The sequence below is a fragment of the Oncorhynchus masou genome, chromosome 12 (assembly GCF_036934945.1).
Source record: "Oncorhynchus masou masou isolate Uvic2021 chromosome 12, UVic_Omas_1.1, whole genome shotgun sequence".
NCBI lineage: Eukaryota > Metazoa > Chordata > Actinopteri > Salmoniformes > Salmonidae > Oncorhynchus > Oncorhynchus masou.
Genome location: NC_088223.1, coordinates 71332439 through 71342195, shown reverse-complemented (window position 1 = coordinate 71342195; position 9757 = coordinate 71332439).

Sequence of the window (9757 nt, the reverse complement as noted above, 5' to 3'; positions counted from 1 at the left end):
ACTGTTGAGAGTTATAAAAGTAGAATAGTCAAGGTGCAATTTTTTAGATAGCTAGGTATGGTAGTCTAGCATTGACCACCAGGGGGCCCCATTGATTTTGTTAGTCACTCACTCAGATATCATAATTGCAGGAAATTGTTTTAAACCTGGAAAAGTTTCTCACCGCGCCAAGGCAAAATGTGTAGAACTGCAGGAAATTAGCTTTAAACCTGAAAATATTTATCCTCCTCATGGCAAAATGTGTAGAATTGTAGGAAATTATCTTTACCATTGCAAAACAAATGATGCACTGCCAAGAGGGGGGGCACTAAAATGTTTTGCCTGAGAGGTGGGGGATCCTCCCAACCAAATCTTGCTTAGTGCACCCTAAAGCCTAAGGGCTCCCTGGCGATATGTTGTCTTATGTAAACAAGTCAGAGTCAGAGGTGCTGCGTATTGGGCAGATCTGTCTCACTGTCTGGAGGTTTGCTGATATGATTGGATAGAGCGCAATCCTCGCAGCTGTACAATGCCGTGTTATTGGGCAAGTGAACATGATTGTAATTCAAGCCCAACCCTCATGTAAGTCATGACAACATCAGTCAGAACTCTGTTTTGGAATATACTGACTTTATTACCAAAATTCCTACTTATACTGTTTAGTCAATTTTGGCACTGGAATAAAAGTTTCTGACAAATATCAATGTTTTCAACCAGAGAAGTTGCTTTTTGGGTCACTCGATGAAAAGAATGCCTTTTGCGTCCCTTTGATATTGTGGAAATTGTGTACCAATATTGCATTTGAAAAGCCTGTTATATTAAATGAAGTGCCTTTTACTATAGACCACATGGAGAATTCAATAAATCCGATTTTTTTATATGAATAAAGACTTGCTTAGGTGCTAAAATTCAGCATTTTGACATGTCCCTCTGTGCACCCTCTGTGATTTCTAGGAAGATTCACTTAACCCAAATGTTTTTACCCACTTAACCCCAAAATCACCATCATTGTAAAGCCCTAGTTATTTTGTTGCTTTGACAAAGTAATTTCAGAAGATTATTACTTATTTAATATATTAATTTATTTACATTTGTCCCTCATTTTAAGGTCAACCCTCTTACGTGACCTGAACTCTCATTTTAATACAGTGAAACGAAAAAGAACATTGAACATGTAGTAGTCAAAACAAAGAGTAAAAGCAGGTGAGCTAGTTCTACCCTTTTTGGTGGTTTATAAGCAGTTGATAACATTTTTAAATCACTGTGTAGATTTAATTCTAAATTGATTTAATTATTTGTGATTCGGCACTGAAAGCTTAGTTAAAAAAGGTATGTCAATACTATATTGTGTTCATTATAAAAGTAGCTGATTAACTGAACTCATTATTGAACAGGTAAATTAAAGATTTAATTGTCTTAATGTGTAATGTATATGGTTGGAGCATGGTTGGATCAAGCCCATTCCAAGATTAAGCAAGGCCCTTTCCTTCAAACCAGGAGAAATATAGATCAATTAACAGAGAGCATGAGACTGATATTTAAGAGTCTCAGACTAACACTAAAGAAAAGTATTATTATTCATTTATCCTGGTAGATTATTGAGAACATTGTCTTTTACAATAATAACCTGGCCAAGTGTGCAGTGATATACTGAATCAATGTCAATAGTGACAGTGGTTTAAGTCGCTTTGGAGAAAAGTGTCAGCAAAATGACACTAGTTTCTGTATAGTAGGCCACAGCATACTTATAAAGTCAGCAGAAAACAATAGTAGGAAATTATACAAAATAGAAGTAAAAAAGATAGGGCCTACACATGTAAACACAGAGGTAAGAAGGCAAAACAACAAAAAGGACGGCTGTGGGATAAAACAGTAAGTGGTGAACAATCATTCATATTGTTGATAAAAAATTATACACTATTAGCTCACAATTACGATAACCACAACACAACAACTTTTGTCAATATTGCATCACCCATTTCTATAATTTCTTTCCTTCTTTCATGTGCTTTGTAATGGTTTGATTAAAAGGTCTGCCATAAATGTAGCCTTCTCATCGGGGAGTGACCAAAATATCCTACCTGTCAACTGTCACCCACGGACCATCACTTCAGAGCATCATGCATCATCATTGAGAATACTCAATGCAACCCCTTCCTTAAGTTCACAAAAACTTTTTCATAAAAAATTTGTGATAGCAAACATAATAATTGAATCATTGATATTAAACAGTTAGCTTCCAGCTCAGCTTCGGCGCAAAGCGACATGTCCTAATACATCAACTTTCTTTGTAAAAGCTTTCATAATAACGCTTGGACTTACGGTTTGGTCGTGAAACGTCGAACCGTTGTCGGTGAGAAAAACTAAAGCTGCCACGATGTTTCAATGAACTGCTCTTCAATGCGACCAAACTGCATCTACTACTAAGTATTGGAGAATGGAGGCAAGTCACACACAAAACACAACTGCGCACGAGAGAGAAAGAGAGAGAGCGAGAGAGAGAGAGAGAAAGAGACAGAGAGAGAGAATGGATGGATGGATGGGGGAGGGAGAGAGTTGGTCGGCAGCTAGAGTCGTAACTGAGGAGTAAAATACATGTGACAGAGCTAATTGACTTTAATGATAAAGTAATTGTGTCAAATTGGTAACTCTCCAGGCTTAAAGAATACCCCTCACGATGTGAGGTCAAGCATCAGGTTCCTGGTGAGAGGTCTCCTTTATTAAAACAGTAGTGTCTCTTAGAGCAGAGATGTGGTAGAAATGACAATCAGCAGTAATAAGCAAGATATCTTCAAAGGCCCAATGATAAGACATGACCACAAAATTATTTGTAATAATTTATGTAAATGTCAGTGACTTACATACTAATAAAAAAAAAACATTTTAATGCATTGTTTATTTTTTTTGCATACTGACATGCATGGCTTTTGTCATTGAAATAACCACAATTATTGATAGGCCTACAAATATTGATTTGTCAAACATTGAAAAACATGGTAATAATGGTAATAATCACAAATCTTACATTATGCAAGAACACACTATAATGATAATAATTTTTGTAATATCCACTTCAGCTCTCTGTTTTCAAGGTTTAAGGTTTCAAAGGGAAAATACTTTGTGTTTTTATTTGCAAAACAATACCATTCTGCAGAACAAACTGCCCTTTGGTGACAGTTTTGGACAGGGTCTAGCACACAGAAGTCTGCTTGTGACAGAGGGGTGTTTTCAATGAAAGCTAAGTTATTTTAGCTCCAGACATGTTTACATTTCTGTGGTTTAGTCTCTAACTTTCCCTCTTTCCCTCTTTTTTCCCTCTCTCATTTCAGAATGGTGCACCACGAGTGAAGGCTCAATCCCCTCTGCACCCAGACATTCCTTCAGTCTGCCAGAAAATGAAGAGGAGGAGGGAAAAAAAGGTAGAATATGAAAGAAACACACACACACACACACACACACATGGACCCCCAGGTCTGGCTCAGGGGAGATGCAATGGGCACTAAGGGCCCCGTCCTCCCCCTCTTCCCCTCACCCCACCTCTGTTTGAACACTCTGAATCATTCTGATCCCTATACTTGTTGCTTATGCAAAAACAACTTATGGCAATTGTCTATATTTTCTTAGAAGCTCTATAATCATTTGCATTATCAAAATGGGAGTAATCTAATGGTCATCTAAAGAGCACTTTTACTCCGAAAGGATCCACCCACCAATAATGTACCAGTTGATGGATAGTTCAATATTGAATCATGTAGTACACTTAGTGTACAAAACATTAGGAACATATTGCTAATATTGAGTTGCACCCCCATTTACCCTCAGAACAGCCTCCATTTGTCAGGGCATGGTCTCTACAAGGTATAGAAAGCGTTCCACAGGGGTGCTTGCCCATGTTGACTCCAATGCTTCCCACAGTTGTGTCAAGTTGGCTGGATGTCCACCGTTGGGTGGTGGACCATTCTTGATACACGTGGGAATCTGTTGAGCATGAAAAACCCAGCCTCATTGCAGTTCTTAGTACACTCAAAACAGTGCGGCTGGCACCTACTACCATACCTCGTTCAAAGGCACTTAAATATTTTGTCTTGCCCATTCACCCTCTAAATGGCATACATTCCCAATCCATGTCTCAATTTTCTCAAGGCTTAAAAATCCTTATTTTTAAATCCTTCATCTACATTTATTGAAGTGGAGAGGTGACATCAATAAGTGATCATAGCTTTCACCTGGATTCACTTGGTCAGTCTACAAAATATCATGGAAAGAGCGTGTTTTGTACACTCAGTGTATATTGTAATCTGATATTAGGGCATGACAGCACATTTCTTATATACAGTACTTTCAATTACTTGTGGTGCATTTGTTTTAGCTTGACCGGCAGACAAGATGGTCAAAGGCGGAATTAAAACTTTTGGGACTATTCTATTGTTTCCATTGTGCTGAAAAAGCTAAATCAAGTGCACCTGACATATTTAAAAGCATTTTACATCAATTTGCCCCAGACCTGCAATGCATCCAGGTAAGGTGTGCTTGATACACTTATGTGCCCTTCCTTCAAGTATCTATTGTCCCAGTAAGTCAGTAAACAGAATATTGGCAGACTGGGCCAGGATTTACTTTCTTGTGACAGCCAAGCAGAGGTCGTTCCACTTTAGTCTAATCATGGAAACAAACATCAATCCTTATGTACAGTACACAAAGAATGCAGACATAGAATTCTTCCCTCTAAACAAACAAAATTGAAATATTTAGGGAATTAAAATCCTCCCCTAGATAGCTTGAGGCACACAGAGCACAGTGGTGCAGAATTGACAACTACCAGATGGCAAAATAAACACTGGCTATCTGAAAGTACCCAGATGGCTCATTGGCACTTTGCTGTCTGAGATAGTTTTGTTGTACCTGTGTAGAAAAGTTAGTTCACAGAGCTAGCCTACTGTGATGTGTAATCTTGCCTGCGCCTTATAGGCTTTAGCTCAGAGAGCTAACAGTGCTGATTGACAATGACAACCCATGTACAATGTCTTATTGGATAAACCAACAGGACCCTTGATCTGAGCTCTTTTGGGTTGAATGAAGACAATCAAATGATCTGTTGAATGAGAAAAAAAACAGTTCATCATTCATCACCATATCTGCTTCATCCCCACATTAAACATCTATGCTCAATGTAATATTAACCATTGTCTTGTCATCGGGAAAAGTTCAAATAAACCAAGCATGAATGTTGCTGACATTATTGCACTTTCTGTCATTTTTCAGTAGCTATGTCATCTGTAGATACTTTGAGGTTGTAGAGCCTAATGGTCCAGTGGTTAGTGTTGAGTGATAGGGACCTGGGCTAGACTGTCCCGTGTCAAAGGGGGTCTGTGTGACCCCGCCATGGCACCCAAGACACGCCACTCTCGCCGCTCCTAGATGACACGTGTGGTGTGTGAGGAGAGAGCGACAACACTGCCACATCTGGCCTGCCACAATGTGTTTCACATCCCTCTCTCCCCCCAAATAGGGAGAGGGAGAGTGCGAGAGAAGGAGTGGGGGCAGAGAACCGAACCTCCCGGCTTCTTGGTGTTTTGTGTAGAGTCAGTTCTGTGTAGAATCTGTTTTCAACAGGGAGGGAGGGAGGGAGGGAGGGAGGGAGGGAGGGAGGAGGGAGGGAGGGAGGGAGGGAGGGAGGGAGGGAGGGAGGGAGAAAAAAAAAGAGCAACGTTGAGTCTAGACAGTGGAGGTTGGGATTGAAATCTGGAAGCCATTGACTCCAGCTCAGTGCTCGGGGTTGCCTCTCTCTCTCTGCAGAAAGGGATCGCATTTCACTGCCTAATTACACATGAAAAATGGTCACAGAATTTTTTCACTTTGCTTCTTGTTTTTTTTACACACAAAACTGGGTGGGGGAGGTTGGCTCTGAATAAGCTGTTGTGCCCAGATCATGTTTTGGGCTATCAGTATTAGTATAGTTAGAGGCTGAATTGGGTGCCCATTGTCAATAGCCTTTTTAAAAATAACTGTTTATGCTGTATGGATATATTGTTATCTCTGGATACATTTAATGTAAATGTTTAATGTACACTCCAGTGTGTCAAATCATACAAGCCCCTAGACAAGGCCATCTAAACTATAATGTGGTATTTTTGTAATTGAAGACTAGTTCAGTATTATGATTTTAGCAAATTATAATCAAATTATTGCATAAATAAGTATGAATAAATGTGTGAACCGGTATGTACATTTCAGCCATAAAATTAAGCAGAGTAATTGGACTGAAAACCTCAGCTCATTTCAAGTTTTTTCTGGTATACATTTGCAAAGTCTATTTTTAGTTGATTTTCGACCAACAGAGGGAGGTATAGCCAAACAAATAAACCCCAGCCAATAAAAACAAATGGCTGAATGTACTTTTCACAGAACTGTCAATCGAATGGAGATGTAGAAATGGGTCATTCTATCACAGACTGATGATGTCAGTCATAACAAAAGTTTTATATGGACAGATGACCAGGTAGATTTAGTGTCAAGATTCAAATGTATTTGGTACTCTACCTTTTACAATGCCCATTAGACTTACATTCATTCCACAGATTGAGCCTTGGGCTCAGGTGAGTCTCTGTGTTTCTGTGGACCAGTGGATCTTAAAGAGAACTAGGCTAGTGCTCGTCAGGGGAGATATTTAGTAAGGAGAGGAACATTTGATTCCAACATACAGTAGCTAAGTCATGACCACATGTAATACACAATGGTTTTAATGGTACACAGTGGCACCAATCCTTCCAGGAGTCGATATGGTAACAGTGACTGCCTCTTAAGTGTGAAACGCTTCAGTAAAACTTCAAAAAAAGGGGAAACGTTACTATACAATGAATATCAGCTTCAACATGTGCCGTTCTCTATGGAAAAGCCATCATGCACTCAGGACTGAAAAAAGACTCCAGTGAAAATACAAATATGCAAACTCCTATTTTGGTATGCCGCGCAGTCATCTGCTGAGAGACTCTCTGTCGGTGAGTGGCAGTGTTCTGAGCGAAGCAGCAGACCGACTCTGGGAGATGATTTTGTGGAGAACTTTCTCATGGTGGGTTCACTCCAGGGGGGCCTGACGGTGGGGCAGGGATCTGTCTATCCAGATGCCTGAGCACATTTCACTGCTGTGTGTGCACTGTACTCAGCTTTATTTCTGTTGAACTTGGATGCTCAATCGTTCAGGCCTTTGCGAATACTCCAAGAAAAGAAAAGAAGAAAACTTGATGAGTCATGCAAAATAAAATGGTGAGGCCAAAACAAAGCCGTGAAAAAGAAAAACACTGAAAAGAAAGTAGCATTACTCAGGGTGTGATATGTTGGTCATGTTAGAACGTGTCATGATTTTGTAGGATAAGCTTATCTGGGAAACACATAGAATGTCTTATGGGGAGTAGTTTGAGAGGTCTTCTGTGTAGGCGCCATTAAATACATTGCCCTCTTGTTAGACATTATGTGTACCAAACAATGAAGATGAGTGATGGGTCGTGCTGGTTGGTCGTGAGTATGAGAAACCTTTCATTGCCACTGTTTTTGTAGTCTTTCCCAACATCCATAACTGACCAGGGCGGAGGCCAGCGTTCACAAGAGAATTTGATTCACGGTTCCAAGATAACTGTTTCCACATGCTGCTCTTTATATCAATCAGTGATAGGCTCCAGATCTGCAGTAGATTAATTGGCAGCCAGGTATCAACATCCTTAAACAAACTATTTTCAAAGCAGGTCTATGTCCTGTCAGCAGTCAGCACACACCCATCCCTAGTTCTTTCTCCATCTCATTTCCCTCCTCCATACCTTTCTCTCCTTCATCTCTCTTTCACCCTTATCTCTATCTCCCTCATTGCCCTCTCTCTTTCATCTCTCTCCCTCTCTTTTCACATTTAGCACTGAAACAGACAGAGAAGGAGTTGGGAGTTGCTTAGCAACAGTAGATGCAATGAGTGCAATGAAAAGCTAAATCATGTTTTGCAACTGCGCTGTGGATGTTGATTAAGGCAGCCCCAATGCATTTTTCTTTGTCAGATGGGTTGGGTTAAATGCGGTAGACACATTTTGGATAAATACATTCAGTTGCGCAACTGGTATCCCCTTTCCCTAATTGCTCTAGATAAGAGTGTCTGCTAAATGGCGTAAATGTGATATCAAGGTAGACATGCTAAGGGTTAGTACTGTGCTCCACAACTTTTGTAGATCAGCAATTAATTTCAAGGCTATGTGCCAGCATTCTGAAATGATTTCCTTTTATTCTTTCCTGTTTTTTTTATGTAAGTGTGATATTTAAAGGTGGTCACTGCAGGCTTACAGACCTCATAATAAGAAGAAATACCTCAATCTCACTAAGACACAAATGGCAACACTTTATTTGAGCCCTCTGTTATGTTCAATGAAGGCTACCAAAGTCTGGCCCTCTACTATTCTACTACCTGAAACTTGGGTACAATTCCAAAGATGAACCCCATCCTCCAAATGGATTGAAATATGTCAAAGCATTCCACACATAGAGGTAGAACTGACTAAACACCTGATATACTTTATGTTGATGAAAATGGTCCATGGCCTATAGAACCATGCTAGATACTGCATGTGTCCAACAGACTGGCATGTACAAATACTACATGATTCAAAAGGTTTGAGGTTAATTGTTACAAATCAAAACACAACATTCTAAACCAAGCTTGGACATTGAAACTTTACTAATCTAAAACTTCTCTCCCAAGGGTTTCATTTAAAGACGTCCTCCAGCGATTTTTAAAAGTTTATTATTGAAAAGCGATATCCCAAGTATAAATACAGTAAATTACACACACTAGAGGGTAAAAAAACATGTTATCATCAAAAAACTTCAAGGTGAAGGGCATTCAACGAGGTTGGTCTGATGGGAATTTCTGATGTCATCGGTCTCCCCTTTGCTTGAGGAACAATAGAGGAGCAATAGAGAACATAAGAGCAAAGCTCCACCAATCACAACAAGGTTTACCAAATTCCACACCTCTGGAAGAGTTCTCAACTACATTTGACTGAAAGTAGTGGGGAGGGCACTTTTTACAATACGGATACACCCTATTCACTGATTCACTTGTAGCAGGGGGTCTATACCTACCGTCTTTCTCGTGGTCAAGGTGAGAATAATGGGTGACACTTCATCACACACTGTACATCTCTCTATTGTCCAGGCATTGTCCCCCACAGTTGTGTGTCTGGGAGGATGAGTCAACAGTCAATATCATTTACACTGTATCATTTAGGGATGGAGGTATCCACTCATGCAGACATGATGGGAAATGCTGTGACATACAGATTCTTATGATTCTTACTTCTTATGGCTGCAAGGGGCAGTATTGAATAGCTTGGATGAAAGGTGCCCAAAGTAAACTGCCTGCTCCTCAGTCCCAGTTGCTAATATATGCATAGTATTATTAGTATTGGATAGAAAACACTCTGAAGTTTCTAAAACTGTTTGAATGATGTCTGTGACTATAACAGAACTCACATGGCAGGCAAAAACCTGAGAAGAAATCCAAACAGGAAGTGGGAAATCTGAGGTTGGTCGAGTTTCAACCCAGCCCCTATTGAATACACAGTGGGATATGGATAAAGTTGCACTTCCTGGGGCTTCCACTAGATGTCAACCATCTTTAGAAACTTGAATGAGGCTCCTACTGTGTTGTGGAGCCGGATGGGAGCTCTTTGAGTCAGTGGTCTGGCAGAGAGCCAGGTCCTGGTCATGCGCATTTCACATGATAGCGATCTGCGTTCCATGG